Here is a 15,505-nt window from a genome sequence, read left to right as displayed (position 1 = left end):
ACGGCCCGCAGGCAGCGGAGTAGAAATCAAGGGCTCCCTTCTTTGAGTAGGCCGGCGTTCCTGGCAAAAGGCACATTTAGACATGTGATTTGCAATGTCGGAGCTGATCCCAGGCCACCACACAGCTGTAGCTGCCCTCTCTCTGCACTTTGTAATGCCTAAGTGGCCATCGTGAATCCTGTTTAGCATCTCCTTCCTCATGCTGACAGGAATTACAATACGGTCTTGGAACAGCACCAACCCTTCCAGCTCCGTGAGCTGCGACCTCTCTGGCTGGTAAGCACTTAAAGACATCCAGGCTGCCCGGCTCTCGGGCCAGCCTTCTTTTATGTACTTTATAACCTCTTGCAGATCTGTGTCCAAATATGTCTCTCTCTTTATTTCCTCCAGTTTCCTTGAAGAAATGGACTTAGAGGACAGAATTGAATCAACATACACTTTCACATCAGATTCCGTGGAGGATTCTTCAGCAGCAGCCAGCGAGAGCCTGGATAGTGTATCCGCCACAACCAGTTGTTTCCCCGGCACATGCACTGCCTGAACATTGAACCTGAGCAGTCTCATTAAAAGTCTCTGGCATCTCAAGGGTGTTTTGTCAATGTCATAAGAGTTGATTAGAGGGACTAGCGGTTTGTGGTCCGTTTCCAGACTAAATTTCTCCAAACCCACTAGATAACGCTGAAAGCGCTCACAGGCCCAAACTGCAGCCAGGCACTCTTTCTCAATTTGAGCATATTTTGACTCCGCAGCCGTCAGTGTGCGGGAACAGTAGGCGATGGGCTGTAGTTTGTTTTCATTTAACTGCAGGAGTGCAGCCCCCAACCCATAACTGCTTGCATCGGCACTAACCACAGTCTTTTTTGAAGGGTCGTAGAACCCAAGCACTGGGGAAGACCCCAGCAGGGACTTGGCCTGCAGAAAAGCTTTTTCTTGTGAAGGTCCCCAGACCCAGGCAACGTCTTTCTTAAGCAACTCTGTGATAGGGTGTAAAACTGTTGATAAATCTGGAAGAAACTTGCCCACATAATTTACAAGGCCCAATATCTGTCTCAGCTCATGAACATCAGAAGGACTTTTCATCTGTTCAATAGCACAAATTTTCTCGGGGTCTGGCTTGATGCCATCCCCATTGATAATTTGCCCAAAGTAACATAATTCAGTTTTCCTAAAATGACATTTTTCTTTATTCAGCTTCAGCCCAGACTCTTTGATAGCCTGTAGCACACAACTTAAACTCTGATCATGCTCCTCCACTGTAGACCCATACACTAGAATGTCGTCCATGATGACCGCTGTGCCCACGTGGTCACTCAGGAGAGAACTCATTTCCCTTTGAAAGATTTCAGGAGCGGAGGATATCCCAAAGGGGAGTCTGCAGAAGCAGAACCGACCTACCGGTGTGATAAAGGTAGTCCGTTTGCGGCACTTTGGATCCAGGGGAATCTGCCAAAAGCCGCTAGAAGCATCTAATGTGGAAAAGAACTTCGCCCCAGCCAACTTTGGAGCTATATCTTCTAATGTCGGCATCACAAATCTCTCTCTCTTCACTGCCTCATTCAACCTTTTCAGGTCCACACAGATGCGCACCTTTCAGTTTTTCTATGCGACTGGAACAATGGGGGCACACCAATCAGTCGCTTCAACAACCTCTTCAATAACCCCCATAGACTTCATGCGCATAAGTTCTTTCTCCACTTGGGGCATGAGCGGGAACGGAATTCTACGGGGAGTAGAAATACTGTATGGGACTGCGTCACTTTTAAGTGCTATACGGACTGGTTTGCAATTCAGTAGGCCCAACTCGCCAAACATATCTTCGGAAATCTCATTCACTCTGGCCACGAGGCCCAAGTCACAGGCTGCTTTTCTGCTCAATAAATTGTTAACACACTGACCTCGAATCACATGCACCCACATGGTGAACTTTCTTTGCTTGTACTCACAGCTGGCAAGAAATTTCCCCACACAATCAATGCGGCCACCAGGACTATGGACATTTGTAGTAACCTTTGCCAGCTGGGGCTGTCGAGGCAGTTTCATAAATTCAGCAAAAGACATAACAGTGATATCTGTTCCTGTGTCGATCTTAAAATCAACTTTGGCTCCCATTACAGTAAAAGTAACTTTCCAATCTTCCTCTGAGCTTGGCCGTTCCACAACGGACCCCACAAAAGACACTTCCTGACCCTCCTGGTCACTGTCCACCTGCATCTCCTTAATGTATTCAGTTTTACACACCACTTCTGTTACATTTTCTGCATCTTTAATCTCTGGCCGGGCATATAACACTCTGATCATGGGCACGGTAGCACCGTGTGCATCGGGCATGTTGCGCCCATCCACTTCTAGGCCTTTCCATTATTTTAGATCTAGCGCTCACACTGTGCCTTTCACTAGCAGTTTTCCTGGACTGTTGCACTTCATCCACAATACTCTCAGACCTCAGATCAGCACTCGGCTTTTTCACCAGTTCGCTCTGGTGGGCCATCCTAATATCCCCATCTAATGTTAAATCAGACTCTAACTGCAGCTTCAGTGAGACTTCAGCATCTGCAATTCCAATAACTATTCTGTCTCTGATTTGCTCTTCTTTAGCAACACCAAACTTACAGAATTCAGCTAGTTCATACAGGCTGCGCACAAATGACTCCACAGATTCTCCCACACGCTGATTACGTTTGTGAAAACAAGCTCTCTCATGAATCACATTTCTTTTGGGCACAAAGTGGGCACTGAGTTTATCCATAACTATATCAAAGTTAAATTCTTCCCCTTCTTGGAAAATAAAAGCATTGAACACTGGCTCCACATCCTTCCCCATAGAGTATAAAAGAGAATTAACTTGTACTTCACCACTCTCCTTGTTCAGTTTGGAAGCAATCCTGAAGCGCTGAAACCGCTGACGCCATGTGGGCCAAGCTGCAGGCTGAGAGAAGTCAAAAGGCTCAGGTGGGGTAAACTTTGACATTGCAATCGATCAGGAACAGAAGCGCAGTCCAGAACTTCTGACACCATGTCATGAGATGCAGGACATATGCAGGACACAGCAATGATGGTACAACTCTATTTTATTACAGAGCACAGGAAAATACATCTGGTCAGGTTGATTTCACTAACTAACTGCGACCAGACTACCAGACCTAAGCCCCGCCCCAACTAGTGACATCACATCCTGCTTTCATCACAGCGGCATTACACATGCAGTTCACCAGAACTGCTTTGCAATGATAAATGCCAACAGTGTATGCTGTCGGCATTCAGCAATGTCTGTCGGACATGATAAATCGGCCCCTTGGCATCAATTACAAAGTTCTGCCAATTAAAGTGATGGTAAATTGTAAATATTCAAGATACTGGGCAAAATTACAAGTCTTGCGGCAAATCAGTTGCGAAAACACAGCGCACATTATGGCTTTTTAGCATTTGAGGTTGCACAGCAATTACAAGTTGCAAAATAACTTATTTTGCGTGTGCTTTAAGCCACACGCATAATGCAAACAGCCAAATTGCATGCACTTTCACATATTCCCCATAGAACTCAAAGGAGAAGACAAATAAAAAAAAACACACACTAATATGTTGTGTATTCTCCTTGAAAAGTGTACATGAAAATGCGAGTATTTCATATTGCAAAAATGTTTTTGCAACTGAATATGTTCTATTTATTTGTAAATAAATATTTCTCTATATATGTGATGATTTTTGAACTGATATATCTATTTATAGTGAGATATGTATATGAATATATATATATATATACGTCTAGCTATTTCGAGATCTATATGCGAATATCGCTTTCAGAATCCCTCTGAGATATTGTTTAATGTGCATAAGATTGTAGTGTATATCTTTAAATTATCTCCATTGCTAAACATATCTCTATACATATAAATCTATGTTTCTCTATGTATGTGTATGTATGTCAATGTAAACTCCCTGCGTCTGCTTTTTTTTTTTCTAACACCCAAGATCTCATATCTTTGAGCCCTTATATATATATGTATTTTTGAAGGCCTAGATTTAGAGTTTTGTCGGTAACGACCCGCGTAGCTAACGCTGGCTTTTTTTTGGCCGCACCTTTTAAATACCTCTGGTATTGAGAGTTCACAGAATGGCTGCGTTAGGCTCCAAAAAAGGAGCGTACAGGCATATTTACCGCCACTGCAACTCTCGATACCAGAGTTGCTTACGGACGCGGCCAGCTTCAAAAACATGCTTGTGCACGATTCCCCCATAGAAAACAATGGGGCTGTTTGAGCTGAAAAAAAACCTAACACCTGCAAAAAAGCCGCGTTCAGCTCCTAATGCAGCCCCATTGTTTGCTATGGGGAAACACTTCCTACGTCTGCACCTAACACTCTAACATGTACCCCGAGTCTAAACACCCCTAACCTTACACTTATTAACCACTAATCTGCCGCCCCCACTATTGCTGACCCCTGCATATTATTTTTAACCCCTAATCTGCCGCTCCGTACACCCCCGCCACCTACATTATCCCTATGTACCCCTAATCTGCTGGCCTAACATCGCCGACCCCTATATTATATTTATTAACCCCTAATCTGCCGCCCCCAACGTCGCCTCCACCTAACTACACTTATTAACCCCTAATCTACCGACCGGACCTGAGCGCTACTATAATAAATGTATTAACCCCTAATCCGCCTCACTCCCGCCTCAATAACCCTATAATAAATAGTATTAACCCCTAATCTGCCCTCCCTAACATCGCCGACACCTAACTTCAAACATTAACCCCTAATCTGCCGACTGGAGCTCACCGCTATTCTAATAAATATATTAACCCCTAAAGCTAAGTCTAACCCTAACACTAACACCCCCCTAAATTAAATATAATTTAAATCTAACGAAATAAATTAACTATTATTAAATAAATTATTCCTATTTAAAGCTAAATACTTACCTGTAAAATAAACCCTAATATAGCTACAATATAAATTATAATTATATTATAGCTATTTTAGGATTAATATTTATTTTACAGGTAACTTTGTATTTATTTTAACCAGGTACAATAGCTATTAAATAGTTAAGAACTATTTAATAGCTAAAATAGTTAAAATAATTACAAAATTACCTGTAAAATAAATACTAACCTAAGTTACAATTAAACCTAACACTACACTATCAATAAATAAATTAAATAAAATACCTACAATTACCTACAATTAAACCTAACACTACACTATCAATAAATGAATTAAATACAATTACTACAAATAAATACAATTAAATAAACTAACTAAAGTACAAAAAATAAAAAAGAACTAAGTTACAAAAAATTAAAAAATATTTACAAACATTAGAAAAAAATTGCAACAATTTTAAACTAATTACACCTACTCTAAGCCCCCTAATAAAATAACAAAGACCCCCAAAATAAAAAAAATGCCCTACCCTATTCTAAATTACAAAAGTTCAAAGCTCTTTTACCTTACCAGCCCTGAACAGGGCCCTATGCGGGGCATGCCCCAAAGAATTCAGCTCTTTTGCCTGTAAAAAAAACACATACAATACCCCCCCCAACATTACAACCCACCACCCACATACCCCTAATCTAAACCAAACCCCCCTTAAATAAACCTAACACTAAGCCCCTGAAGATCTTCCTACCTTATCTTCACCATACCAGGTTCACCGATCGATCCAGAAGAGCTCCTCCGATGTCTTGATCCAAGCCCAAGCGGGGGGCTGAAGAGGTCCATGATCCGGCTTAAGTCTTCTATCAACGGCATCTTCAATCTTCTTTCTTCAGGATCCGTGTTCATCCCGCCGACGCGGAACATCCATCTTCACCGACGAATTCCCGACGAATGACGGTTCCTTTAAGGGACGTCATCCAAGATGGCGTCCCTCGAATTCCGATTGGCTGATAGGATTCTATCAGCCAATCGGAATTAAGGTAGGAATATTCTCATTGGCTGATGGAATCAGCCAATCAGAATCAAGTTCAATCCGATTGGCTGATCCGATCAGCCAATCAGATTGAGCTTGCATTCTATTGGCTGTTCCGATCAGCCAATAGAATGCAAGCTCAATCTGATTGGCTGATCGGATCAGCCAATCGGATTGAACTTGATTCTGATTGGCTGATTCCATCAGCCAATCAGAATATTCCTACCTTAATTCCGATTGGCTGATAGAATCCTATCAGCCAATCGGAATTCGAGGGACGCCATCTTGGATGACGTCCCTTAAAGGAACCGTCATTCGTCGGGAAGTCGTCGGTGAACATGGATGTTCCGCGTCGGCGGGATGAGCACGGATCCTGAAGAAAGAAGATTGAAGATGCCGTTGATAGAAGACTTCAGCCGGATCATGGACCTCTTCAGCTCCCGCTTGGATGAAGACTTCAGCCGGATCATGGACCTCTTCAGCCCCCCGCTTGAGCATGGATCAAGACATCGGAGGAGCTCTTCTGGATCGATCGGTGAACCTGGTATGGTGAAGATAAGGTAGGAAGATCTTCAGGGGCTTAGTGTTAGGTTTATTTAAGGGGGGTTTGGGTTAGATTAGGGGTATGTGGGTGGTGGGTTGTAATGTTGGGGGGGGTATTGTATGTGTTTTTTTTACAGGCAAAAGAGCTGAATTCTTTGGGGCATGCCCCGCAAAGGGCCCTGTTCAGGGCTGGTAAGGTAAAAGAGCTTTGAACTTTTGTAATTTAGAATAGGGTAGGGCATTTTTTTATTTTGGGGGTCTTTGTTATTTTATTAGGGGGCTTAGAGTAGGGGTAATTAGTTTAAAATTGTTGTAATTTTTTTCTAATGTTTGTAAATATTTTTTTATTTTTTGTAACTTAGTTCTTTTTTATTTTTTTTGGACTTTAGTTAGTTTATTTAATTGTATTTATTTGTAGGAATTGTATTTAATTCATTTATTGATAGTGTAGTGTTAGGTTTAATTGTAGGTAATTGTAGGTATTTTATTTAATTTATTTATTGATAGTGTAGTGTTAGGTTTAATTGTAACTTAGGTTAGGATTTATTTTACAGGTAATTTTGTAATTATTTTAACTATTTTAGCTATTAAATAGTTCTTAACTATTTAATAGCTATTGCACCTGGTTAAAATAAATACAAAGTTACCTGTAAAATAAATATTAATCCTAAAATAGCTATAATATAATTATAATTTATATTGTAGCTATATTAGGGTTTATTTTACAGGTAAGTATTTAGCTTTAAATAGGAATAATTTATTTAATAATAGTTAATTCATTTAGTTAGATTTAAATTATATTTAACTTAGGGGGGTGTTAGTGTTAGGGTTAGACTTAGCTTTAGGGGTTAATACATTTATTAGAATAGCGGTGAGCTCCAGTCGGCAGATTAGGGGTTAATGTTTGAAGTTAGGTGTCGGCGATGTTAGGGAGGGCAGATTAGGGGTTAATACTATTTATTATAGGGTTATTGAGGCGGGAGTGAGGCGGATTAGGGGTTATTAACTTTATTATAATAGCGGTGCGGTCCGCTCAGCAGATTAGGGGTTAATAAGTATAGGCAGGTGGAGGCGACGTTGTGGGGGGCAGATTAGGGGTTAATAAATATAATATAGGGGTCGGCGGTGTTAGCAGCAGCAGATTAGGGGTACATAAGTATAACGTAGGTGGCGGTCGGCAGATTAGGGGTTAAAACATTTAATCGAGTGGCTGCGATGTGGGGGGACCACGGTTTAGGGGTACATAGGTAGTTTATGGGTGTTAGTGTACTTTAGAGCACAGTAGTTAAGAGCTTTATGAACCGGCGTTAGCCCAGAAAGCTCTTAACTACTGACTTTTTTCTGCGGCTGGAGTTTTGTTGTTAGATTTCTAACGCTCACTTCAGACACTACTCTAAATACCGGAGTTAGAAAGATCCCATTGAAAAGATAGGATACGCAATTGACGTAAGGGGATCTGCGGTATGGAAAAGTCGCGGCTGAAAAGTGAGCGTTAGACCCTTTCCTGACTGACTCCAAATACCGGCGGTAGCCTAAATCCAGCGTTAGGAGCCTCTAACGCTGGTTTTCACGGCTACCTCCAAACTCTAAATCTAGGCCGAAGTGTTTTGCAAAACATTTATGCTGCGCAAAAATGTTAACTAAAGTTCTTTAAACGCGAAAAGGATTATTCCGTAAAAGGCAATCAGCTAGATTACGAGTTTTCAGTGCTATAGGGAAATTAATGACTGCCATAAAAGCGGCGTTATTTCACCTCCCTATAGCGCTGCTATATTACAAGTTTACAAAAAGCAGGCTTGTGCAGGCGATATGGTGGCTTTGAGCTCCATACCGCACCAAAATAAAAACGCTGCTTTAACGTGCTCATGCACGATTTCCCCATAGACATTAATAGGGAGAACACTGCGGAAACAAAAACTCCGTAACTCAGCCACATTAATGTCTATGGGTAAAGAAAAAGTTACGTTTAAACCTAACACCCTAACATAAAAACCACGTCTAAACACCACTAATATGCTGCCCCCAACATCGCCGCAACCTACATAATGTTATTAACCCCTAATCTGCCGCCCTTAACATCGCCGCCACCTAAATAAAACTATTAACCCCTAATCTGCCGCTCCCGATATCGCTGCCACCTACATTAAAGTTATTAACCCCTAATCTGCCACCCCCAATGTTGCCACAACTATACGAAAGTTATTAACCCCTAAACCTCTGGCCTCCAACATCACTAACACTAAATAAATATATTAACCCCTAAACCTAACCCTAAGCATAAGCCTAACCCTAACGTAACCCTAACCCTAACACCCCCTAACTTAAATATAATTAAAATAAATCAAAATAAAACTTACAATTGTTACCTAAATAATACCTGCCTTACACTAAAACCTAACATTACAATAAAATAAAATAAATTAAATTTATTAAAATACAATTTTCTAAATTACAAAAAATAAACACTAAATTACAAAAAATAAAAAACGAAATTATCAAAAATAAAAACGAATTACTCCTAATCTAATCGCCCTATCAAAATAAAAAAGCCCCCCCAAAATAAAAAAGCCCCTAGCCTACACTAAACTGCCAATAGCCCTTAAAAGGGCCTTTTGTGGGGCATTTCCCCAAAGAAATCAGCTCTTTTACCTGTAAAAAACAAAATACAAACACCCCCCAACAGTAAAACAAACCACCCAACCAACCAACCCCTTACCCCCCCCCCAAATAAAAACCTTTCTAAATAAACCTAAGCTAACCATTGCCCTGAAAAGGACATTTGGATGGGCATTGTTTCTGATTGGAACAGCCAATAGGATGAAAGTTTAATCCTATTGGCTGATTGCAACAACCAATATGATTTTTTCCTATTTAATTTCTATTGGTTAATAGAAATCTTTCAGCCAATATGAATGTAAAGGACTCCATCTTCGATGACGTCACTTAAAGGGAAACTTCATTTTCAAGCGATGATCATAAGAAGAGGATGCTCCACGCCGGATGTCTTGAAGATGGACCTGCTCCGCGTCGGATGGATGGAGATAGAAGATGCCGTCTAGATGAAGACTTCTTGCCGTCTGGATGAGGACTTTGCCAGCTGAATGAAGATGAAAGAGGCCGCCTGGATGAAGACTTCTTGTCGCCTAGATGATGACTTCGCCGGCTGGATGAGGATGGATGTCCGGATTTCGATAACTGTAAGTGGATCATGGGGGTTAGTGTTAAGTTTTTTTAAGGGTTTAGTGGGTGTTTTTTTTTTTTAAGCTTAGGGTTTGGGCAATGTAAAAGCTAAAGAGCTAAGAGCTGATTTCTTTTAAGGGCCATTGGCAGTTTAGTGTAGGCACGGTTGTTTTATTTTTTTGGGGGGGGCTTTTAGTTTTGATAGGGCTATTAGATTAGGAGTAATTCGTTTTTATTTTTGATAATTTTGTTTTTATTTTTTGGAATTTAGTGTTTATTCTTTTTTGTAATTTAGAAAATTGTATTTTAATAATTTAATTTATTTTATTGTAATGTTAGGTTTTAGTGTAAGGCAGGTTAGGTTTTTTTTACAGGTAAGTTTGTATTTATTTTAACTAGGTAGTTAGTAAATAGTTAATAACTATTTACTAACTACTCTACCTAGTTAAAATAAATACAAACTTACCTGTGAAATTAAAATAAAACCTAAGATAGCTACAATATAACTATTAGTTATATTGTAGCTAGCTTAGGTTTTTTTACAGGTAAGTATGTATTTAGTTTTAAATAGGAATTATTTAGGTAATAATTGTAAGGTTTATTTAGATTTATTTAAATTATATTTAAGTTAGGGGGTGTTAGGGTTAGGGTTAGACTTAGGCTTAGGGTTACGTTAGGGTTAGGTTTAGGGGTTAATATATTTATGTAGAGGCAGTGATGTGGGAGGTCAGAGGTTTATTAGGGGTTAATAATTTATTTAAGTATATTTTTGGTTTAGTGGTTAATAGGTTTATTATAGCGGCGGTGTCGGCGGACGGCATATTAGGTGTTAATAATCTTAAAATAGTGTTTGCGATGTGGGAGGGCAGCGGTTTAGGGGTTAATTGGTTTATTATAGTGGCGATGATGTCGGGGAGCTGCAGAATAGGGGTTAATAAAATTTTTTAGTGGCGGCGATGTCCAGAGTGGCAGATTAGGGGTTAATACATTTATTTTAGTGTTTGCAATCCGGGAGGGCCTCGGTTTAGGGGTTAATAGGTAGTTTATGGGTGTTAGTGTACTTTTTAACACTTTAGTTATGAGTTTTATGGTGCAGCTTTGTAGCGTAAAACTCATAACTACTGACTTTAGATGGCGTTACGGATCTTGTGGTTATAGAGTGTACCGCTCACTTTTTGGCCTCCCAGACAAACACGTAATACCGGCGCTATGGGAGTCCCATTGAAAAAGGACTTTTTTAAAAGTGCGGTACTGACGTTGCATGACAAGATTACAAGTAGCGTGTTATGAGTTTTCCGTGTGCAATGTTATCCGCACTGTAACCTTCTTTTAAAACTTTTTTTTTATATATAATACAATTTTAAATTTTGTTCTAATCTGTTAATCACAAACCTTCTCTCTGATTTATTACATTTTCTATTGTCACTTCAGTTACGTGTAGAGAGGTCCCAACTGCTACGCATCACAGCATTGAAGACTAGAAAATCTAAGGCGGCGGAGAGAAGGTCCGTGATTCACATGCAGGAAACATACATTTTTTTAAGATGTGATGCTCACTCCCAACTGCTCATATCTTTCGGGTACATCAAACAAGTAAACTGTGAATCACGAGACTCACTATTTACTTGGTTTAAGTAAAGAAGGAACTTACTGTTATATAATTAAATAAATATGATCTCTTGCTACTCTGCTTCTGGCTTGATTCTATGTAAACACTGAGGGCTAGATAACGAGTGGAGTGGTAATTTGCTCTCGGGCTTGTGTATTAACTCCGCTAGATTATGGCTTTTTGCATGTATTGGATAGAGTGCGTATTACAAGTTGTAAATAAAAAGCCTTCGCTTCAATGGAGCACGAAAAGTGGAAAAAAAACAACACCCTTACTCAGTGCGCTAACCTGGCATGAAATAAGGATATTCCACATTCCAATGTTCTTCACATAGAAGAATATGTTCTATTTATTCATAAATACAATTTATAAATATATATATATATATATATATATAGCAAGGATGTGTACTCTCACTCCGTCCAACAGCTGTCAGGGTGCTAACAAAAGATAATGCAGAAATGAACACAGCTTGCACTCTCTGTTCTTTTCAAATAATTTACTGTGAAAATTGTGACTATTCGGGGACAAAGTATTCCCTTCCTGATACACAGTGTGTACAAAGTGAAACAAATATATAGCAAACATAATCACCCCCTAATTGAGACTCAGGGGTCAATTTATCAAGCACCGTAAAGACCCCTGCTCCATAACCTGTCCGCCTGCTCTGAGGCAGCAGACAAAAATCAACCTGATCGAATACGATGGGGTTGATTGACACCCCCTGCTAGCGGTCGATTGGCTGCAAATCTACAGGGGGCAGCATTGCACTTGATACATTGTATCATGTCCGCTTGCACATTAATAAATCTACCCCCAGAAAATGCCAAATGGTAACCATGGCTACCACTATGTCACATGGGTATACAAACAAAAAGTTTAAACACAGTGCAAAATCATTAGTGCATATGATCATGTAGACATACTCCTGTGGTCATTATAAATATAGTGCTCAATATTTTGTGTCTTAAATACACATAAGAGGGCTCAATTTGCGGATTCAGTTAACTCAATGATAATTATTCGGGATCGTTCACATCCAACAGTTATAAAATACCTAGTCATAGACATTGTTATAAGAATAAGATCAACATATATATTGCATTTACATAAACAACAAGTTGCGATTACCTCTGATGCATAGACTTGCATTTAATATGGCAAACCGCATCCAACACTGCCGTGACGTGTACCCGGAAGAATCAGAAACACACCTCCCAGTCCACGTCACGGTCACGTGTTCCTGCACAGCCAAACATTTCAAAGCATCATCAAAACCATGGTGATACAAAATTACATGCAGCAATCTTCACATTGTATTACTGTAGGGTCACACTTTAACCAGATTAGTGTGATCAGACCTTTTAACAATAGTGGACCATGTATGTGCATAAGGACTGGTGGAGATTAATAGGAATTATTGCAGGGCTATTGCATAATTACAAAATTAGTCGCTCCAGGTGAACTTTTTCACCTGTAGCAGTGAAACATGTACATTCATTTAATAAAAACAGTATTTGTTTAGTTTATAACAAGACGAATACTGAGTGACACTGGCACCCATGCGCATGTCTAGGAATAATGACTTTTCCGTATCTGTCATATGTAATTGCGGTTTAGTGCAGTTGCCCTGGGTAGGTTTGGTGCCTTGGTGCAATGCAATAACATACTGTAGAGTTAACTCCCAACATTGGCGTATGGGCTGAGTTCCTCATAATTCTTTTTATGATTCCTAATTTGACATCAAAATCAACCGTATGCTTATTTATGATAGTTGTTAGACCTGTTCTCCTGTCACCAAATTAATTTATAACCAATTAATCTTTGACTCAGTTTGAGCAGCCAAGAGCAGAACTGGATATTTGCCTTTGTGTAGAAATAAGATGTTGTTCCAGGTTTTATTCAAATAATATGGATCCAAACAAGAAGCATTCAAATTGACTGCCCATTCCAAAAAAATGGTATTCAGTTAAGCAACCAGTTTTCATATTTCTTCAAAGTTAGTGATTATGTTGAAGTTTGTTCTCACTGCAGTCCTTTACATATATTTTCTATTTAATTACATGCAAATGGGGTTTACAATAGGACAAATACATATTCTGTATAGATCCAATAAACTTACACATGACTCTAGAATTTTCCCTAAATACAAATTCTACCTACCAGGTATTGATATTGCAAACATCTGTTTACCATAGGTTATAAAAAGCTTTATTAGTCAAAACGCAGCTGTTGTTTGCCTGCTGCATCTCGTCTTATCTATTCAGAAACCCTGTCCACATTCAAATTTCCTCCATCAGTTATTCATACTGCGTCTATGTGTTTTCTTTGGAAAAAAAAAAACAACTAACACCATAACAATTCTGATTTGTATAGTGTTGTAGAGGTTGTAGAGTGTTTGCAACTTTTTTACATTTTATTAAGAGAACAAATGTACAATCCAAATGCAGTAGGCTAAGCAGTAGTTCTTAAAGGGACGTGGAAGCAGTTTTTAAAGGGACAGTTTTTCATGACTCATGGGGGCCGATTTAATAAGGTGCGAGGGGACATGATCCGATATAGCGGATCATGTCCCCTGCACATTGATAAATGCCGACAGCATACGCTGCCGGCATTTATAATTGCACAAACAGTTCTTGTAAATGCCGCCCCCTGCAGATTCACATTCAGTCGGCCGCAGGGGGTGTCAATAAGCCCAATCAAATAGGATCGGGCAGATTGATGTCCGTAGCCTCACAGCAGGCGGACAAGTTACCTATATATTATTATATATAGGTTTTGATATATACAGATATATAGGAATGTCTATTTAGAAATACTTTTAACATATTCCCCTGTGTGCAGAAAATTGGAATTTGAACTATTTATGGTAAACACATAGTTAAAACCTTTATTAAAAATAAATATTGCATAAATATGATTTCATATGTTTTCATTTACTTAACTTCAAAAGGCTCCAAAGCACATATATGTGTGTAAATATGTATCTATGTGTTTATATGTGTATATATGCCTGTAAATACATATATATTCACACACACGTATATATATATTTCTATATGTCTATATATATACAGTCAAGGCCAGAAATATTGACACCACTGCATTTCTGTCAGATAATGCAGCACTTTGCCCAGATAATTGTTGCAATTACAAATGTTTAGGCTTTCTCATGTATATTTCTTTTTTTTTATTGGTATGACACAAAAAAGTGGAGAGAAAAAAAAAAAAAAAATACAATAGCCTGAGGAAACAGCCCTGTGTAGGCTGAGAAATGTTTTGCTTTTTACTAAAGATTGTTTTGATTTTACACATACGCTGTATTTTGGACTTTGTTTTTACACCACCTGTGAATTGGAGTGTAACCTGTTTACCACCTGAGATCAGTCAGCTGGGCAGCTGAGAAGCTCCAGCCTGTTTGGATTGCTCCTGGAGGTGCTTTGGATGATGTAAGTGTAACTTATAACATTGCACCTAACTGAGTTAAACTGTACTGGGCTATGGTGGTTCCTTTTCTCTACATTGGAACATATCAGTGGACATTTTTGGATTCGACCTATGAAGCTGCTTGCCTGTATACAGTTAGCTGGACAACTGCGAAGTTCCAGTCTTCCCCATTAGCACCACTGGGTGCCATTTGTTTGTGAGTAGCCATTTGCTATATTTGCATTTTTATTGTTTTGATGGTACTAGGCCATTTGGCGCCTCTGTGTTTTCTTCTTCCATAAAGCCAAATCTGACACATTCCATGCAAAACTCCAAAAATGGACAGTACAAAATTATTGGCACCCTCAATTTAATATTTAGTAGCACACCCTGGAAAAAATAACTGAAATCAATCACTTGCTGTAACCATCAATGAGTTTCTTACACCCCTCTACTGGCATTTCGGACCACTCTTCTTTCGCCAACTGCTCCAGGTTTCTCAGATTGGAAGGGTTCCTTTTCCCAACTGCTGTTTTGAGATCTCTCCACAGGTGCTCTATGGGATTGAGATCTGGACTCATTGCTGGCCAGTTCAGTCCAGGGCTTTATCTTAAACCATTTCTGTGTGATTTTTGACGTGTGCTTTGGGTCATTATCCTGTTATAAAACCCATGACCTCTGATGAGACCCAATTTTCTGACACTGGGCCCTACATTGCACCACAAAATTATTTGGTAGTCTTCAGATTTCATAATGCCATGCACACAGTCAAGACATCCAGTGTCTGAAGCAGAAAAGCAACCCCAAAACATCAGTGAACTTTCACCA

The sequence above is a fragment of the Bombina bombina genome, chromosome 2 (assembly GCF_027579735.1).
Source record: "Bombina bombina isolate aBomBom1 chromosome 2, aBomBom1.pri, whole genome shotgun sequence".
NCBI lineage: Eukaryota > Metazoa > Chordata > Amphibia > Anura > Bombinatoridae > Bombina > Bombina bombina.
Note: the sequence above shows the minus strand (reverse complement) of the source record.